A 21014-nucleotide genomic window follows, 5' to 3' on the forward strand; every position below is an offset into this window, starting at 1 on the left:
ATGTCCGCTTCCAAACAGAGCTCCCTAAAACATTCCCTCTCACTGCGCTGGACGGCGAGCTTGAGGTTCTTGCGAGCTTCCCTATAGGCATGCTCCTTTTGCCCTTGATCGATCCTACCTATTGCCCTCTGAGCCGTTCATCTGGCTCTGTGGCAAATCGATTGAAGGCAGGCATGTTCACTATTTCACCAATAATTGGGTCTTCTAGTGGAGAATGAGCATCTCCTAGGCATCGACGCGTCATATACCTTAGAGATGCCTTATGTAACATGGAGAGCTCTATTCGTGGAGGTGCCTACTTTGCTAGGCAGGTCTAGCCACACTTCCATGAATGTTTGTTCATCCATCGCTTTTGCAGACCACCCTGGTGTTCTTTTTAATTTCGGCTTCCGGGGTACGGGTATCCTGCCTTGTGGCTCCGTCCTTAGTTCAAAGGTGATTGCCTGGTGGTCGCTGTGTCCCCTTGCGTCGTGAACAAGATCGTCTAACAGTTCTCCAAACTCAGGAAGTGTAAGGCTCGGTCGAGTGTAGCAGCTGTATACGAATATACCGCTTATTTTTGCTCACACAAAGCCACTAGCCGTCTGACGCATGCTATATTGTATGGCTTGGCCCATATCGCCGCTCCACCAGTCGAATCTGTGACCCACACACCATCGTAGAGATTTCTGTACGGTTCACTAATGATAGTAACCTCCATCGCGGATTCGTAAATGGTCTGCGCAAGCAAATCTTGTGCGACCCTGCAATGATTAAGGTTTATTTGTATTAACCTCAATTTTTCACCGCAGTTAACGCCTTTCTAAATCCCGGGCATTTACCACTTCCGGCAATATATCGGTTATCCCGTCCCTCCTTTCCTTCGCACAAAATGCATTTGGGGTCTCTATTGCACTCCTTGGCAATATGTCCTTTCTCCCCACACCTCCAACATCGATCGGACCGATCGATGCCGCTAGTGCATGCCTTCGCGAAGTGTCCAAACATTAGGCATTTAGCCGGTAAACAACCCACCCAATTCGAACCTTCCCCACGGCTAACAACTTCTGCGCTGACTCCACTGGCAGTCGCATTGTGGTCGTTTGAGTACCACCATACGCTTTTCTTAAGCTCACGATAGATCCTTCACTGAATTCCTCCAACTTGAACTGTTGCTTCAAGGCAGTGTAGATCTCTTCTCTGGGTGTTACCTCATCGAGATCCTTGCACTGGAGATAGATCTCATGTTTTTGGGAACGAACCGCGACATTCTCCCCAAGTGAGTTTAAAACTTGGTTACGAAAGCCGTCAGTTTTCCCCACGCTGGATTTTTTAAACTCGAACATGAGATCCCCTTTCTGGGTCCTCTGGATTTTGCTGACATTTTCGCCTAGGTCTTTTAGGCCGGGATCAGATTTCACCTTCTTCAGTATCCCCGCATACGTTAGATGTCCTCCGCTGGAGATTACAATTGCCTCCGGGCGAATTCGCATCTTTGGTTTCTGGTCTCTTTTCTTTTTCACGACCTTAGTCCAGTCACCGCTCTTATTTTCTTTCGGTTTCGCTTCGCTAGCCGACGTTCCTACTTTGGACACTTTGGGCCCTTCTGAACTTTTAGTTCCGTTTGTTGGACTGGTCGAGACTACTTTTTTCCTTTTTGGGGCCTGTTGATTCCCCAAAGCTTCGCCCTCTTTGTCTCGCACTCGATTACTTGCTCGAAGATCGATGACTTTGTGCTTTGGTGTCACTTGGGTCGCCAGTGATACTGTTGGGGCTGGGATGTCCGGCTTTTCCTTAGACTTTCTTACTTCTTCCTGGGACCTACTGTAAAGCACTCTGATGGCTCTCACCATGTTCTTAATAGCTTGGTGCACGTTGTGCTTGTCCTTGATGAATTCGGACAGCTCAACTATTTTAGTCCCAAGCTGTATAAAAGGTAGTTCTTTTGGGTCAGGGCTCTGTTCTCGGTGAGTCTTGGACAGATTACTGCTTTTACTGATTCCTTCGCCTTTTTCAATTAATGAGCTCCCATGGAATTTCTCTTTCGCCAGCTTTGGTATTGGAGGCGATGGTAAAATTGATGAGCTTCTCCTGAATGGATCTATTTGCTGCTGCTAGAGTACCTATTGATCAAATCCGATGGGTGTCGAAATCGCCTTTTTTGACCAGCTATCTCCTTTTAACGCATCATTCTTTGTCTTTGCAATTGGTGTTCTTGGCAGAGTTGTGCTTCGTTTGAACACCTCTTTCTCCAAATCTAAAACACTTGTAGTATTAGATACAACGGTGGCCAAGTTGTCCACCACCGAGGCACTGCGGTCGAGGGATATCGACGGCCGGGAACCCGCTTGCTCACTCCCAAAAGCCGCCGGTACTGGGGTTCCGAGCCCCTGCACCGTAACTTTACTCCTTCTCAATTCGTCCATCTTGGTTTTATTTTTTGGGTGTCCTTCCCATAGCCATTTTGGTCCACGCAAAAGAGATGAGCAAACACTAGCCCATGCACAGTCAGAAAAGAAAAGTGCATGAACACATATTTACACATCAATAGGTATGCCCCAATCCCACAGCTGGGGTCGCGCCTAATGAAAGATCTGGCCACTCCTCACATCTGTCCGTCTGTCTGTCTGCCGTCACACGCATTTTTCTCGAGGACGGTTATAGCGATTAACACCAAATTTGGTAGAAATTAAAGGTTTCGGTTAGTACTTTTCAAGGTCGGTCTTAGTTTTGACATTTGTTGGAAAGGTGGGGAGTTCGGGGGGTTGAAAGTGATCATTTCTTTGAGGGGGCCATTCTCAGAAACTACCAAACCGAAAAATCTGAAAAAAAATCAGGAGGCTGTCATTATATGGTGCCTGGGCTCCGAAATACCTTCCATGCCGATATCTGTTCAAATAAAGTTAAAAATAGTAAATTACTATAATTTTTAGTAATTGGCTGTAAAACCCCCCTTAAGTTCATACTAGCATCATGAAATTTTGCAGTGATGTAGGCTATAATATAGAGCATAATCTTACCACGCTTGGTGGAAATTGCACCATTACTAACAAAGTTATACGTTAAAGTTGTTGCTTCTTGAAAATCGAAGACTATGAATGTTAATATCACCCGAAAGTGGATACTCTCACATAATATATGGATATATTATTATACGTGCTACGTACTAAGAAATACACAAAACCTTTCGTACCTGAAGCGTCCAGCTTCCGGTTTCCCGACTTTTTTATATCTGATGTAGGTTAAATTCTTCGCATTTGCTTGTAATATTAAACTCAGAGTGTGAAGCGTATGAGGTTGACTATTATTAAAACAATGCTTTCCATCAAATAATTTATTTAAATCGTTTTTTAAAAAATAAATAATCGTCGCTAATCACATCTTTTTCTTTTTCTTCAATCTTTGTCCCGTTCACAAGCGGGGTCGGCTCGTCGTGATCGGTTTCGCCATTTTAGTTTATCAAATGCCTGATCTGGATGTAATCGCGAGACTTTTTAATCCCCACCCAGCGTATCAAGCCACCGTTGTTTCGGCCTGCCTTTTGGTCGCTTACCATTGGCTTCGATGTTCACACCAATATTAGTAGGCGAATTCTCGTTAGCGCGAAATACGTGACCACATCGTCAAAAATGCCTCACTCGCAGTTTTTCCACAATCGGTGCAACCCTATATCGATCGCGGATATCCTCATTTCGTCTGTGATCGAAACGTGTCACGCCCCTAGTCCAATGCAACATCTCGTCTCCATTACCGCAAGATGCCGTTCATTGTCTCTTATATTCGGCAATGCAGAACTGCCTTATGCTCCTCACATAGGGAAACACAAAACCTCTTACACTCGAAGCGTCAAGTTTCCGGTTTCCCGACTTCTATTTAGATAAATTTGGCGTAACTGGCTCCATTTTTTTTACAATAGGTGGGTATTACAACTGTTTGGGAAAATGGCCGGAAAGTGAAGGAATCTTTCGAAAACTTTAAACGCTCGTATCTACGCTAATATTGAGAATTTCGAGAAAAGGAGCTTAATTCGTGTTCGCTTGTATATCATCATCATCATCATCAACGGCGCAACAACCGGTATCCGCTCTAGCCCTGCCTTAATAAGGAACTCCAAACATCCCGGCTTTGCGCCGAGGTCCACCAATTCGATATCCCCAAAAGCTGTCTGGCGTCCTGACCTACGCCATCGCTCCATCTTAGGCAGGGTCTGCCTCGTCTTCTTTTTCTACCATAGATATTACCCTTATAGATTTTCCGGGTGGGATCATCCTCATCCATACGGATTAAGTGACTCGCCCACCGTAACCTATTAAGCCGGATTTTATCCACAACCGGACCGTCATGGTATCGCTCATAGATTTCGTCATTGTGTAGGCTACGGAATCGTCGATCCTCATGCAGGGGGCCAAAAATTCTTCGGAGGATTCTTCTCTCGAACGCGGCCAAGAGTTCGTAATTTTTCTTGCTAAGAACCCAAGTTTCCGAGGAATACATGAGGACTGGCAAAATCATAGTCTTGTACAGTAAGAGCTTTGACCCTATGGTGAGACGTTTCGAGCGGAACAGTCTTTGTAAGCTGAAATAGGCTCTGTTGGCAGACAACAACCGTGCGCGGATTTCATCATCGTAGCTGTTATCGGTTGTGATTTTCGACCCTAGATAGGAGAAATTGTCAACGGTCTCAAAGTTGTATTCTCCTATCCTTATTCTTCTTCGTGTTTCTGTTAGACCAGTGCGGTTTGATGTTGTTGGTTGATTCGTCTTCGGTGCTGACGTTGCCACCATATACTTTGTCTTGCCTTCATTGATGTGCAGCCCAAGATCTCGCCCCGATTGCCGCCTGCTCGATCTGGATGATGGCAGTTTGTACGTCTCGTGCGGTTCTTCCCATGATGTCGATATCGTCAGCATAGGCCAGTAGTTGGGTGGACTTAAAGAGGATCGTACCTCTTGTATTTACCTTAGCATCACGGATCACTTTCTCGATGGCCAGGTTAAAGAGGACACATGATAGCGCATCCCCTTGTCGTAGACCGTTGTTGATGTCGAATGGTCTTGAGAGTGATCCTGATGCTTTTATCTGGCCTCGCACATTGGTCAGGGTCAGCCTAGTCAATCTTATTAATTTCGTCGGGATACCGAATTCTCTCATGGCCGTGTACAGTTTTACCCTGGCTATGCTATCATAGGCGGCTTTAAAGACGATGAACAGATGGTGCAACTGTTGTCCATATTCCAACAGTTTTTCCATCACTTGCCGCAGAGAGAAAATCTGATCTGTTGCTGATTTGCCTGGAGTGAAGCCTCTTTGGTATGAACCAATGATGTTCTGAGCGTATGGGGCTATCCGGCCTAGCAAGATAGTGGAGAATATCTTATAGATGGTACTCAGCAACGTGATACCTCTATAATTGCTGCACTGTGTGATATCTCCCTTTTTATGTATGAGACAGATAATGCCTCGTTGCCAATCGTCAGGCATTGATTCGCTGTCCCAAACCTTGAGCACAAGTTGATGAACCACTTGGTGTAACTGATCGCCTCCATATTTAACTAATTCGGCTGTAATTCCATCGGCTCCTGGCGACTTATGATTTTTTAGCCGATGAATTGCACGGACTGTTTCTCCTAAATTTGGTGGTGGCAGTATTTGTCCGTCGTCTTCAGTTGGCGGGACCTCCAACTCGCCGATGTTCTGGTTGTTCAGTAGCTCATCAAAGTACTCAACCCATCGCTCTAATATGCCCATTCTGTCGGAAATCCGATTTCCCTCTTTGTCTCGGCAGGATGAGCATCGAGGTGTATAAGGCTTCATCCTGCTGACTTGTTGGTAAAACTTCCGCGCCTGGTGCGGTTGCTCCCTGTACTTTTCTAGTTCACAGACTTGTTGGTTCTCCCAGGCTTCCTTTTTCCGTCTGTGAAGTCGTTTCTCCGCTCGACGGATTTCGTGATAAGTCTCTGCGCGTGCCCGCGTTCTCTGAGAATGCAACATTACTCGGTATGCGGCATTCTTCCGTTCCTCCTTTTGCGGCTGGGGCCAAGTATGCTTGTGGCTGTATCCATGATAACGTTCTTCAGGTGATTGGGACGATCATTTGTTGATGCTTCATCTCCAGGTCCTCTGTAGACTGCGGTTATTGCAGCATCCATTTCCCTCTTATAAGTGTCGCGGAGGGTTGTGTTGTGGGTGGCTTCAGTGTTCAGAGGGGATTCTAGGTGGTATTGTTATTCGAGCTCGGAGCACCATGCCAACGAGATAGTGATCCGGATCTATATTGGCCCCCCTATATGTTCTGACATTCATCAAGGCTGAGAGATGGCGGCGTTCGATCAACACGTGGTAAATTTGGTTGAAAGTGACCCCGTCTGGAGAGGCCCACGTATGTTTGTGGACCGCTTTCCGCGCAAACCAAGTACTTCCAACAACAATTTCTTGTGACCCTGCTAATTGAATAATCCGCAGTCCGTTATCATTTGTTTTTTCCTGTAAGCTATGGGAGCCAACGTATCGCCTGAATACGGGCTCCTTCCCTACTTGGCTGTTAAAATCCCCAAGTATGATTTTGATATCATATCTGGGACAGGCTTTGAGGGTTCGTTCTACTGCCTCGTAGAAGGTATCCTTCTCCGACTCTGCAGTCTCCTCTGTAGGGGCGTGAACGTTTATGAGGCTTATATTTCTAACCTTGCCTCGCAAGCGCAGAGTGCATAGCCGTTCGCTTATGTTTTCAAAGCCGATAACAGCAGGTTTCATTTTTTGGCTGACTAGGAAATCTACTCCGAGCACATGGTTTACTGGATGACCGCTATAATATATGGTGTAGTAGTTCTTCTCCAGGAAGCCCGTCCCTGTCCATCGGACGACCACGTGGAGGTGGGGATAGGGTTTGGTAGTAAAGCTGTTGGTGTTGGTTCAGCAGGCATTTCCCAGGTTTTATGCTCCATCGTGGGTACCAATCCACGTTTCGCCCTGGGACCTATACTACCCTTTGACCACCTCGCCTAGGCAGCGCGAAATGGCCAGAAAGTGGAGGAAATTTTAAATGCTCGTTCCTCAGTTAATATTGAGCGTTTCGGGAAAAGGAGCTTAATTCGTGATCACTATTATCAGGGGAGGGTCTGAGCTTCAAAATGGTATATAGGTTGGGGGGTCTGGGTGCCAGGAAAATTGCTGAAATTTGGAGGAATCTTGGGAAAAACTTTAAACGCTTATATCTCCGTTAATATTGAGAATTTCGCAAAAAGGAACTTAATTCGAGATTACTACTGACGGGGGAGGGTCTGAGCTTCAAAATGGTATAGAGTTTGGGGGGTCTGGGTGCCAGGAAAATTGCTGAAAATTGGGCGAATCTTGGAAAACACATTAAGCGCTTATATCTCCGTTAATATTTAGAATTTCGCAAAAAGGAGCTTAATTCGTGATCACTACTATCGGGGGAGGGTTTGAGTTTCAAAATGGTATACAGGTTTGTAGGGGTCTAGGTGCCAGGACAAGAGAAAAAAGAAGATAATTGAATGAGAGACCGGCGTATTTTTAAGCACATCATAGCGGACCGTTGACTTATTAAACGTGGTATACGAAGACTGAACTGAAAAGTTGAAGACAAAATACCCAAAGACAACTACTTAGCCTGTAAATTCACTAAAGTAGAAGTCATGTAATTTATTCGTCGTCGTCCAGGATATTTTCAGACCAAGGCATGAATGATCCGTATAAGTCTGGTACTCAAATGTCGATCCTTTTTTGTTAGCACCTAAATAAAACATGGATGGTCATCGAGCACACAAGCATGATAACTTCAGCATTCCGTATTAAAGTTGAGACCAAACCCGTTCTAACGCGATTCAGTGTCAAAATGGTGCTCGCACCTCTAACTGAGTCCTTGGAAAACTTATGCCTGAAATCGAATTATGTATACTTAGTAGACATTTGGACGTTATAGAAATTTGGAAATTCGCTAAGATGAAAAGCTAAAATTCTTACAATTATTTATTATAAACTAAAGGTGTCTACACTTTTTACAGACTCCACTTCATGTGGCTGCGCTTTGAACACTTTACCAGCGGGTGACTGTCGGTTTCTTCTCCTTTTTTCGTTTCCTCAATACTTTGTTTTCCTCCTCTGATCTCTGCTTCTGAGCGAAATTGAGGAATATCTGCTCTAGTGTCGATTGGCTCAAGGAGTAGTCTTCTATGTGGAGCGCTGATTTGTTGGCCTCCAATAAGCCGAAGATTCGTGAATAGGGCATCACGTTTATCGGTATCTCAAATGTTAGATAATTTCGGTGGCAATCCCTAAAATAAAATTCGGATAGAGAATATACTGGTGCTCAGAGAATAGGAATACGTACTTTAATGTTGCCCCTTGAAAGTGGTCATTAATAAATTGTTGAACACTCAAGCCATACTCATTTAGTTGGAACCCCGGTGAATTCAGGGCTGTGGAGGGGGCTCTGTAAAAGTGCGATGTGTGATTTTTGGAATTCATACTTTGTACACTCATAATTACGATGAACTCACCTGCTGTGCCCAGACTGAAATCCATTCATCACAGGTAAAGTTTCTAATTTTATTGTCAAGGATATCCCTTGGGCGAATTTATTTTTCAAGTGTTGAGTCGACCCCAAGCATTTAAATTCTCCATTCACCATGATAGCAATTCTAGTGCAAAGAGCTTCACATTCTTCCATACTGTGCGATGTTAAAACAATTGCCTTGCCAATATCGCGAATATGACATACCAAGTCCCAGAGCTTCCGCCGTGATGCAGGATCAATGCCAGTAGTGGGTTCATCTAAGTAGATAACATGAGGGTTACCCAAGATGGCCACAGCCGTGCTAAGTTTCCTTCGGTTGCCACCGCTGTAGTCCTTTGCTACTTTATTCAGATGCTTGTCGAAAGCCAAATCCTTGGCTATTCGCTGCACCAGCGAGCTTATCATATAAGACGGAACTCCACGAAGCAGACTGAAAATCTTCAGAGTTTCGTTGCCAGTTAAGTCTTCCAAGAGTCCATCGAACTGAGGACAATAACCAATCATTTCATAGACAGTGAATTTGTCGGCAACGGTATTGCATCCTTTGACCCATATATTACCATGGGATATAGTTTCGTCCCCGGTTAACATCTTGAAAGTGCTCGTTTTGCCAGCTCCATTGACTCCTAGAAGACCGAAACATTCTCCTCTGAAATAGAGTTAAGAAAACATAGAAAGTATAGACTTAAATTATAATAAAGGCCAAGGCTTTATTCGTACTTATCAATCATCACTGAAAGTTGATTAACAGCTAGGAATCCTCCATAATATTTAGTAACGTCTCGCATAACTAAGTTATGAGTCGGAATTTCATTCTCGGTCATTTGGGCAACCTTGTTCTTTTCAGCTTGGACATCGTCATCAATTTGACCATCTTCAGAAAGTGGAGGAAGATATTTCAAGCTAAAACGGTCAGAAAAATCGATTATGTTTACGAAAACGAGTATCTATAAAAAATATATTATGCAGAAAACCACTTTGCAAACAATTACTAAAGACTCGAATGGCGAGAAGAAGTTCAGGCCACAAAGTAGCGCTTATGAATCCGTCCCCCAGAAACCTGACAACGGTTTAGCATCGAGCCCCAATAGATTGGTGACCCCGACGTGATCAACTCTGATAACACTCGAAACCAAAATCCGCTTTTTTGCGAGGATTTTGCGAATCTAACAACATCTTCCAAAGGGAGAGTGTACAGGTTCTTCGTTCAAGAAAAATTTACCAAGGGGCCTTTGTCTGAGGTCGGGAGGGATCGAACAGTTGCGTATGAAGTGCAGACCCGTCTCCTCCTCCCCGTCACATTGGCTACATGTAATTAAAACCAACATTACAACGTGCTCCATTTCCGTTACAAGCCTCATCAGAATTCTCATGTCCCCATTCTTTTGGAACTTCGAAGGGTCCCTCATAAGGTGACTGCAGCAGCTTCCGAGATGCGTCCGTCCTAATTAGGACATGCGCGCAGGATTCGAGATCCCTGGGCACATAAGTCGCGTTTTTTGAGCAGTTGGCGGCTGGTGGTGGCTTCAGTTCTGGCATTGCGTCCTGGAGCAGACGCAACGAACCAGTAGCGTTGTGTTCCGACCTGATATCGAAAAAAGCGTCACGGTGTACCAGCTCCACGGGACTTGCAGCAAACTCTTCGGGATTGGCTGATCGGAGGCCTAGAAGAACAAGTGGCAGGACCTACGACTAAGAGGGGTTGTCTTAAATCATTATAGCGACCTAGCGACAACCTTTCGAGCATCCCATTGTACTTCGGGTGGTAGGCGGTTGTCCGGTGGCGTTCGAAACTTTGAGAAAAGGAAGGTCCCAAACTGGATTCCCTAGTCGGTGATTATAATTTCCCGCAAATCAAAGTGTGGAATCGATTCTTGACAGAGGGCCTCTGCACAAGATTCTGTAGTAATGTCTTTCACGTGAACTTATCGATGATTGTGGGGCAATACCTGAAACCATGCAAGTCTCGGAAAGGGCCAATTATGTTGAGGTGGATTGTATGCAAACGCTTGGTGGACCGAGGGAACATTCGTACCTCTTTCCTCCCATGCTTTGTTGTTTTGCACTTCCGGCATGCAATACACTACCTGGCCCAAGAATTAGTGTCCTTGTTTATGAGCAGCCAGAAATACTTTACGGTGACTAACCGATTCGTTGTCCGAAGATCTGGGTGCACTAGATCGCGAACGGCGTGAAATACTTCCTTTCGGAAATTGGCCGGAATATATAGCCTTGATCCCTTGTCTGAGGTCTCGTTATATATACTGGATGTTAACCCGAAGATAGGAAACTTCCTGAATGTATATTTGGAATTAGCCTTCAAGCTCTGAAGAACTGCGTCATACTTCTACGCCTCGGCGATTGCTGGAAACCGACGGTGTTGGGGATCTTCACAACCACGTTAACCTTTGCAGACACGCATTGAATGTTGGAAGTGAACTAGCAGGTAGAACTCAAGTGCTAAAGGTGGCGAGGGAACGCTTTGTTGGGCTTTTTCTTCAAAGCAAGAGTGAGTGGCTTATGGTCCGTGAATAATGTGGACGGCCCACCATCAAGCGAATGCGGCGAGTAACTCACGATCATAAGTGCTGTAGTTCCGCTGAGTGGGATTGATCTGTTCGGAGAAGAAGCTCAACGTCTGCTAGATTTGGTTCACTTTTTGGTGAGAAGCAGCACCTATGGGAATATTTGAGGCATCGACATCTTGGAAGGAATTCTAGAAGTGTAGCATCCACCAGCTTTTACTTTGTGGTCTCAAACGCCTGGACAGCGTCTGGGAACTACACGACCGGACGTGAGTCTCTGGTTTTCGACCCAGACAAGAAGGCGTTAAAGATTGATTGATTGATTGATAATGGGCAACCTTGGGCAAGAAACGACGGTAAAAGTTTAACATACCCAAGAACCTTCAGAGATCCTTAACAGTTTTTGGAAGCGGGAAGTTCGAAATCGTGTGCACAGTCAAGATGTAGGTCCGGCTGGATGCCTTCAGGGGTAACCAGGTGGACGAGGAATCTCACCTGCGATTGTAGAAATTTGCACTTTTCAACGTTGAGTACCAAACTGGCCCCAAGGAGACGTTGAAAATGCACTTGAGATGTTCTAAATGCTCGGACTCAGAGGAAGACACGACCAGAACATCATCCATTTATACGAATCAGAAGTTAAGGTTCGTAGCACAGAATGGATGAATCTTTGAAAGGTTTGCGCCACGTCAGTTATGCTAGTGAACTCGAAGGGTCCGAAAGATGTGCATACTGCCGTTTTCGGAACGTTTTCGGGAGCTACATGGATTTGATGGTATGCCTTGACTAAGTCTAAGATCGCGAAAATACGCCAGTTTGCGATATAGTGCGCAAAGTCGTGGATGAGTGGTATGGGATAGCGGTCTGTAGCCACTGTAGGGAATCCTGACGTGTATCCGCTGGCAAAAATTGTTTGTCGATATCTTGGGCAACTCGATTCGCACTTACGCGCGTGCTACACGGAAATTATTCGCAACGCCACAACTACAATTTCCTCTGACAATCAGGTAAGAGTGAGTACTGAAGCCATCCATAACAAAAACCTCCGTAACACCTATAAGGGAGAAACGGATGCCACAATAACGGCAACTAACAGATGTACTGGAGATAAAACATCGACAAATAATCTTCACAACCACTTGAAGAACGTTATCATTGATACGTCCACAAACATACTTGACCCCAGCCGCAAGAAAAGTCGGAACGGCTAGTTCGACGATGAATATAAGCTAGCAACGGAACGGAAAACTGCCGCATATCGAGTAATGGTACGCGGGCACGCGCAATGACCTACTAAGAACTCCGTCGAACAGAGAGTGACTTCACAGACGAAAAAAGGAACCCTGGGATAACCAATAGGTATGCGAACTCGAAAAGTACAAGGAGCAACCGCACTAGGCGCGCAAATTTTACCAACAAGTCAGCAGGATGAAGCCTATAAACCTCGACGCTCATTCTGCCAAGACAAAGAGGCAAATCTGATTTCCGGCAGAATGGGCATATTGGAGCGATGGGTTGAGTATTTTGATGAACTGCTCAACCACCAAAATATCAGAGAGTTGGAGTTCCCCTCAGCTGACGACGACGGACAAATACTGCCATCACCAAGCATGAAAGAAACCACCAATTACTCTAAGCGGTTCAGACAGCGAATCAATGCCTCACGACTGGCAACGAGGCGTTATCTGCCTCATACTTAAAAAGGGAAATATTACGCAGTGCAGCAATTGTAGAGGTGTCACGTTGCCGAGTACCATCTATAAGATATTCTCCGCTATCTTGCTAGGAACCATCGCACCATACGCCAGAAAATCATTGGCCCATACCCAAAAGCTTCACTCCAGGCAAATCAGCAACAGATCAGATCCTCTTTCCACGGCAAGCGATGAAGAAACTGTTGTAATATGAACATCAATTGCACCATCTTTTCATCGACTTTCATCGACGACGAAATTGATAAGACTGACTAGGTTGACCCAGACCAATGTGGGAGGCCAGATAAAAGGAGCAGGATCACTCTCAAGACCATTCAACATCACTATCAAGACCATTCGCCTTCTTCAGAGACAACCAAAAAGGGACATCCTCCAATAAATGGCCTGAGGATGTCAACGAATTGCGAAAACCTCAGAGATCGCGCCTTACAAACATCTAAAACAGGAGGAGCAATGACCGAAGATGTGGTCCGTCTTGGATTCTCCCTTTCAATCGAGGCACTCGGGTAAGAAATTTTACGGCTTCACGCGCGCGGTCGAGCCGACTTTTTGTTTAGATTTATTTCCAGGTTTACCTAGCGTGTTGGTTATGTCGTAAGGCTCGCGCAAATTCCCATGTAAGAATATTTTTCAGGGTCCGGTGCGGAGCCACACACCAACAAGGACACGTAAATGTTTGTAAAATGGCACGTGATAGATCGAAATGTTCGAGAAACCCCCCACATTCCCGAACCCCATGAAGAAGTGAAAATGTGGCAAAAACAGTTCGGCTTTCCTTTCAAGATTGCCTAGAGTTCCACGGCACGCTACGCAAGAAAAAATAGGAAACTCTGAAATAATAAAAAACTTGTTGTTTCTTTTTCGTTGGAGTGGATATTTATTCTTGCAAATACGGATATTTCGGGAACCACTTGTTCCCTTCATCAGTGCTTTGCAAGAATAAATATCCACACCAACGAAAAAGAAACAACAAGTTTTTTATTATTTCAGATTATTAATCGTTGGAAACACCGCATAATTTCACTCAGATAGGAAACTCTATTTTACAAGGAGGAACTAAATGAGCCTTAGGAACACTCGCTTTAGGAGGAAAGATGTGTAACCCAAAACTAAAGAAATTAAGTCAAGTACATGTGGAGCCAAGCCGAGAACAAGATTGAGAAATTAATGTATCATCATACCAAACGAAGTTGGTAACCGGAAAAGGCTGCCTTCCACAGGTTCAGTTGGTTGAATCTATCGAAATTGTGGCCGTAATCCTAACAAATGTATGGCCCTACATTAGGCGTCATGTATAATGGCTCGTTATAGTAGGAGATAGCTCCTAGATAGCAGCTTATGTTAGGCCTTCTCAAAAAAATTTTGTTTAAGGATCGAGGCCATCCACTTAATAGCGGACCGGACCAGTTGGAAAGCAATATGCTTTCACGGTTGTAACCACTTCGGTTACGCTGCTCTCAGGGCAGAGGCGAGGCAGCATCTGATGAGTTGCCTCTGCCCTGGGCGAAACCACAAGTCATAAATTTTGCAATTTGGGTACTTGCCAAGAATGAGAGTTCCGTGGGCCACAACCGTGAAAGCATGTTGCTTTTCAACTGGTCCGGTCCGCCATTAAGTGGATGGCGGACCTAGGAGTCCCTCGATCCTTAAACAACATTTTAGTTTAGCCTCGGCCGGCTAAGGCCTAAAAATTTTACAAGGCAAATTTGTGTTCGTTATAATTCATACGCATGAGGTGTTTGTGAATTAATAAAAGGGAGCAAATATCACCTTGTAACCACTTCGGTCACGTTGCTCTCAGAGCAGAGGTGAGGCAGCGTCTGATGAGTTGCCTATGCCCTGGACGAAACCGCAAGTCAGAAACTTCTCAAGAAGTCTACACACAGGAAAAGCAACTCCAGCGGAAATGGGGCGCGGAATCTCATTGTGCACATTTTGGGTAGGGACGAGGTGGATAAATGGTATTGCTGTGCCAATGACACCTAGCCCGATTTTCCTTTCTTCATCTTATCCCAGCATGAAACAAGGAAGCTCTGACTTTAATTCCCGCTGGTATGTACAAGCCATAAACAGCTGTGTAAGGTCTGTTGTTATGACAGATGCTGCAAATGCTCGCAGCAATCCGCAGCCATGGTCGCGCAACTCCCATCGCGATCGAAACATGTGCAACACTTTTCCGTCTCCATAATTTCAAAAAATGTGCTTGGATTCGGAAACTCCCGTGTATAGGCCATCCTCTACTTTTCTGATCAATACAAAACTTATCAGACAACACAGTACAGATATTTTATCCGGACTGAAGAGATATGTTTGGCAACAGACTTCTACTCGAAAGAGCTAGCGACAAGCAACCTCGCGAAATTGCAGTAGTTCGTAGTTAACAGCGCGACTTCGTTGAAACTCAAGTTGACCACCAATTGGAGGACACGACTATTTTGCGTCATATATGTGATAGTTGCTTTTGAAATGTCAACCTAGTATCAAGAAGTGAGGACTGAGAAAGAAGGGTAGAAAATCAGTAACAAAACGAAATTTCCTGAGACAGTTCAGAGGGCAGGCCACTCTCTAAACTCTTTCAGGTAAATAAAAGTTAAACTAAAAGTAAAAGAATAGATGCTATAGTGAAGCACGAAGATCTTGAATCTCTCGTTGAACATTTACTCAAAATATGCTTACCTGCGTGTCAAATTTACTTTACTCATAAAGTATGATCGACTTTCGATAAGCAGAAGACTGATGAACGTTACTAGTCCAATTATTCCCATTGCAACAAGTACTTGTGGGATGCCATTTTCAGTCCATTGGAATGGATCCAAATCTAAACCAATATTTTTTATGAAGCGGTTTCAATGACGAGTAAACAGCTCAACAATTCACGCTTACCACAACACTCGGGTAGACGACCGATATTACATAAGGTTTCAATTGGAATTCCGTACAACTCAGCAGCCTGCTTACAGATACTTTCCATTGTCCCGATCCTAGCATGATTCGCCAAGCCTTGAGCAAGGTCAAAGCTCGGAAATATAAACCCAACTTTCTTCAGAATTGCACCTTCGTCTTTACCGCCAAAGATATCGGGAGTCCAAAACATATGCTGTGATAAACAGAGCGTTTCCTGTGGGATACATACAGAAAAAATATATAATCTAATGTTGTCCGTTTCAATGAACTTCTTACCTGTGAAAACATGGAACATAACCAATCTAGACATGCCCGTTGCAGCATCGTCATAAGTCAAGGAAATCAAATACATCAAGGGTAAACTACCGAAGCCATACACGAGAAACAGCAGAAATACCCGTCCTAGAACAGAGAATACCCACTAATTCCTTATTAGATAGATGTAGTTAAATATTACCTAATTCCTTGTCGGTTGCGAATCCGTCTTCTTGATATATAAGTAACAAATTGTTAAAGCAGCAGATATAATCGCAGACGCTAGGAAGTCCCAAATAAGATGCACAAGCCAAAATGTTATCAGGCGAACACCGCTGACAAATTGGAGCAGCTTAGCACGTGAAACTCTTTCCTTGATCATATACATGATAAAGATACCACTGACGAAGGCATAGCAAAGGTGATGTTTGTAGCCAACTGAAACCTAGATTACCAGTCAGATCCATTTGCTCCAATTTTACGTTCACGTCGAATGGCAGTGGAGCGTTGGTAACTTCTATACTGTAGTCAGGTCCATGAAGCGCTCTAAATAATGCATTAAGAAGTTGAGTTCGATAAGCAGGCAGAAAAATGAAGATGAATATGAAGATTTCTAGATAAAGATTCGCAATATAGGCTCCATAGAGGTAGGTTCAGCAAGAATATAAAGGAATGTCCTCAAAGGAATCGTAGATGAAATAAACCAGCACACCAGAAAGAAAATCACTTTATTTGATTTTTTTTGGTGCTATCATCCGACTCAAAGTCTCACCCTGACACTCTATTTAAACCATGAATTTAAGGCAGCCAAGGAGGTGTTTTCATTTGGAACGATTAAGTGGGCTTACTAGTACCTAGTGTCTTCTTAGTGGTATGATGGTTATCCATTCATTTTCTGACCTTGTTTTTGGAACCGGTTTCACAGTTCAACGGCTCCTTTCCGTAAGTTTTAAGCGCTGCCCTTCCTTTATTTAGTAATTGTGCCTTTTTTTATCATGAGCGCGATGCATCTCTACCATAATATTGAGCAACATTCATGGAGCTAAGCTGCGGACAGCAGGATAGACTAACGCGGAATATAGCTCTCTGAGAGTCAACCAATTTCTCTCTGAGGTTGATACTTTACATAAGCTAAGCCCCTCGTCTTCTAAAACTGCTGGTGAGCGGTAATAGCCACACTCTGTACGAAGGTGACCCTACAATAAACTAAATTCTATGGATCTAGATCGAGAAGTCTAAAATCGCCTCACCCGATCGAGCATCTTATGCAAACTTCATAGCTGCTATACTCGTTGCAATCCAATGAATGGGGTTTTCTTCAAAAAAAAAAACAAAACTGGTGAATCTGGAGGAGGTAGAAGTTCAAGATAGACCGAACCCTTCAACAACGAACCCAAGGAAGATGCGCGCAGCTGAGATCAGCCCTAAGAGAGGAAACACGAATCCGAACCCAAAGGGGGAAACTCTCTGGCAAGTCCAGGAAGCAGGCAGGAGCCAGAAAGCACGCCGGTAGCCATACTGGTCCAGAGGAAGGCATTCGACTGGCCATACTTTCGAAAGTTTTTCCGGAGCAAATACGTGAGGAACAGGAAATCATCAGGCAGATATGGATGGAGTGCGTAGCTGGTGTTTGCCGCCATTCCCTTTTGGCCAGGTCTTATATTGCGGACTGTGCGATGGAGGACACCGCGGAATGACTTAGGCAAGCAGAAGCATCTATCTCGTTTTGAGGATAATATCCCAAGGATATACATGTTGGTGACAGGTCCCGCGACAGGCCGACCAAGAAAATGCATGCAATGTCGTTACAAACATGATGATCGGATTGAGTCATAAGCCTCGGAGAAATGCTAGGGCTGCGACATTGAACGCGAACGCAGTAAAAATGGCTATAAACTTTTGGTAACCTACACACTGAATATAGTGTTTGCATTGCCATCTCAGAGGGTTTCCGTGATGCCATTAAAGAAGTCGGACGATTTGATGATCGGCTGATAGAGCTCCGCATTATATCAGCTGATCGCACTATTCACTTCTTCACCGCGTACGCACCACAGCCACGTCGACCTGACGCCGAGAAAGATGCCTTCTGGCAACTTGATGAACAAATTATCACGTGCCTGTTGACGACTATATCATCGTTGCCGGCGACCTTAATGGTCATGTGGGTGAAAAGGCAGACGGTAACAGGTGACATGGGGGAAAGGAGTTCGGAGCGTGCAATGAGAGTGGCGAGCGTATAATCGATCCACAAAGTGGCCTCTGCAACCCTCGAGGTCGCCAAGCCGGGTAAGCCGTACATCAATTGAGATACTTGGCTTTGGAATAATGATGATGAAATGAAGTTCCGTGAAAAGGAATGCCTCTACCACAAATTTCTCGAAGATAAAACGCTTGCTAATTGGCAAATTTATAAAAATGCCAACCGCGAAGCAAAGAAAGCAGTCGCTGCTCGCCGAGCGAACCGTTACAAAAATCTTGACGATAAACTGGACACTCGGGATGGCGAGAGAGATCTATATCGACTTGCTAAAAGCCGTAACGAACGTACACAGGATATCGAACACTTCTGTTGGGTTAATGACAAGAACGGTAATTTGCTTACCAACCGTCGAGCCGCAACGAATTGATGGCGAGAATACTTCCAGCAGATTTCAACTGAAGAATTTGCTCATCCTCCACTTCCACAATCATTGCCAACATTTGGACCAGTTCCACTCGTCAGCGCAATTGGTGCTCAGAGGTGACGGCGAGGAAGACAGGGCGACAACCCTGTCGGGCAAACCGAAACCAAGTGGCCGAGGAGAACCTCAATAGTGGTGGCACCGGGAGACGCTCTACTCACTTGGTTTGCCGACTGTGATGCAGTAGGCGAATGCTCCAAAGGCCTAATCAGGGTGATCAGACCCGAGTCTGCACGGGGACTCATCTGAAGTAGCAAATTTGTCACGAAACCTCACCAGGGGTATACTGGTACGATGGGAACCGAGATAACCCCTGAACTCTCATACTTCGGGTGAACTCCCATTGTATGTGAGTACAGCTCGATTGTTTGCGGTTGGCCCCTAGTAGGAGCTTCATGGGGGCTGTTGGTTTTGCCCAAGCGAGAAGACACTTTCGGGCCTCGTATGAATGCTAAGCCATGCACTTGACATAGACTGGTACCGATGTTGTTTGTCTCAGCGGGGCTCTGATTGTGGTCACAAATTCAAGCCGTGGCTTAAGAAGATCGTGGTATTAAGTCGTTCAGACAGGTGCTCACGTTAAACCCTCAAGGACTTAACTGTCAGCACAATTGAAGTTGAAGAGGCAATAAAACGAGTGAAATCGGGGAAAGCCACAGGATCTGACGACATCGCATCTGAGCACTGGAAAGCGAAGAGTTGGGACCCAACACTGTGGCTCAGTGAATTCTTTAATCGGGTTATTCAGGAAGGAGGAACACCATCTGACTGGCAAGAAAGTACCACGGTTCCACTATGGAAAAAGAAAGGTAGTCCAGCAGAATGTTCAAATTACCGTTCGTCCGGTTACTTTCCCATTTCATGAAGATTTTTGAACGCATTCTTGACAGCTGTATTAGCGAAATCGTTGAAATAACCGTGAATCAAGCCGGATTTGTCAAAAACTGCGGCGCAATACACGCTGCGTGGTTACTCATGGAGAAACACCGTAAGAAGCCCTCTTTACATTGCATTTCTGGATCTAGGGAAAGCGTTTGACCGTGTGCCACACGAACTCATCTGGTATGTTTTACGACAACACTTAGTGCGAAAAGAACTCGTACGCTGGGTTTAATTGCTTTACCATGATCCGAAAAGTAAAGTTCGAAGTATGGCGAGTGATCAAAACCGCTTCGTATCTCTGCTGGTGTTCATCAAGAAAGCGCCCTCTCACCACTCCTCTTTGTTCTTGTTATTGACACCATCAGACGGGACGTCCAACGTCCAGCGCCCTATACACTGCTTTGTGCAGATGTTTTCCTAGCATCTAATAGCGAACATGATCTGGAGCAACTTGTCAAAAAATGGAATGATCGCCTCATGCAACACGGTCTCAGATTTAATCTAAACACAACTGAATTTATGACAACCGATCCTCATGAAACAGGCACAATCATTGTCAGCGGCAGTGACCTACCCAGAACTGAGCGATTTAAATACCTCGGGTCAACGTTATCAGCCAATGGAGAACTGCGTCATGAAATTGCTACACGCATTAACGCAACCTGGATGAAGTTGCGTTCCACAACTGGTGTTCTTTGTGATCGACGTATCAGCGAACGTCTCAAATCTAAAATTTACCGCAATGTCGTCCGTCCTGTTCTCTCTATGGTTCTAAGTGCTGGCCGACTATAAAAGACAATGAACGGCGTCTTGCTGTAATGGAGACGAAGATGTTGCATTGGGCTAGTGGCACGACACGTTTTGATCACATCCAAAATGAAGATATGCGCGATCGTTATGGGGTTGCACCGATCGTGCAAAAATTGCGAGAGAGGCGTCTTCGATGGTACGGTCACGCAATTTGTGCTAACGAGAATTCACTTGCCAAGATTGGTCTGAACATCGAAGTCGATAGTAAACGACGAAAAGGCAGGCCGAAACAACGGTGGCTTGATACGCTGGATGGGGATTTAAAAGCGTCGAGGTTGCACCGATAAACCAATAATGCCGACTCCGCTTGTGAACGGAACAGAAGCTGAAGAAAAAGAAGAAGAACAGGGAAAGTTGATGCATCAACGAAGACAAGAAGGCACCCATAGAACGCGGAGAAATATGTGTATTAATGGCAAATCATTAGCATGAGCGACTTTAATATCGAACAAATTAGTGAATTCGTTGAGTTAGGGAGCCAAAGAAGCATAACGAGGGAGAATCGCCAGATCAAATAAAATGTACTATTCAGTCCTTCCTTGAAAGCATTGAAATAAATTCCACCAAAAATGTAGCCTCTGCATTTTCAAGGCCCTAATACACCCTATCCTGATGTATAGACATGAAACCTGGACGATGACAAACATAAACGAATTAATGCGTTTGAACGACAAACCCCTTGGAAGATATTTGGGTCCATCAACCCCATCAACCATTATCAAG

The 21014-nt window shown here is 44.8% G+C and overlaps 1 pseudogene; it reads right to left on the reverse strand.

The window, feature by feature from the left end:
* Positions 1 to 7790: 7790 nt before the first annotated feature.
* LOC119658114 overlaps positions 7791 to 21014 on the reverse strand; it is a 51328-nt pseudogene continuing 38104 nt past the window's right edge.

The sequence above is a fragment of the Hermetia illucens genome, chromosome 5 (assembly GCF_905115235.1).
Source record: "Hermetia illucens chromosome 5, iHerIll2.2.curated.20191125, whole genome shotgun sequence".
NCBI classification, from domain to species: Eukaryota; Metazoa; Arthropoda; class Insecta; order Diptera; family Stratiomyidae; genus Hermetia; species Hermetia illucens.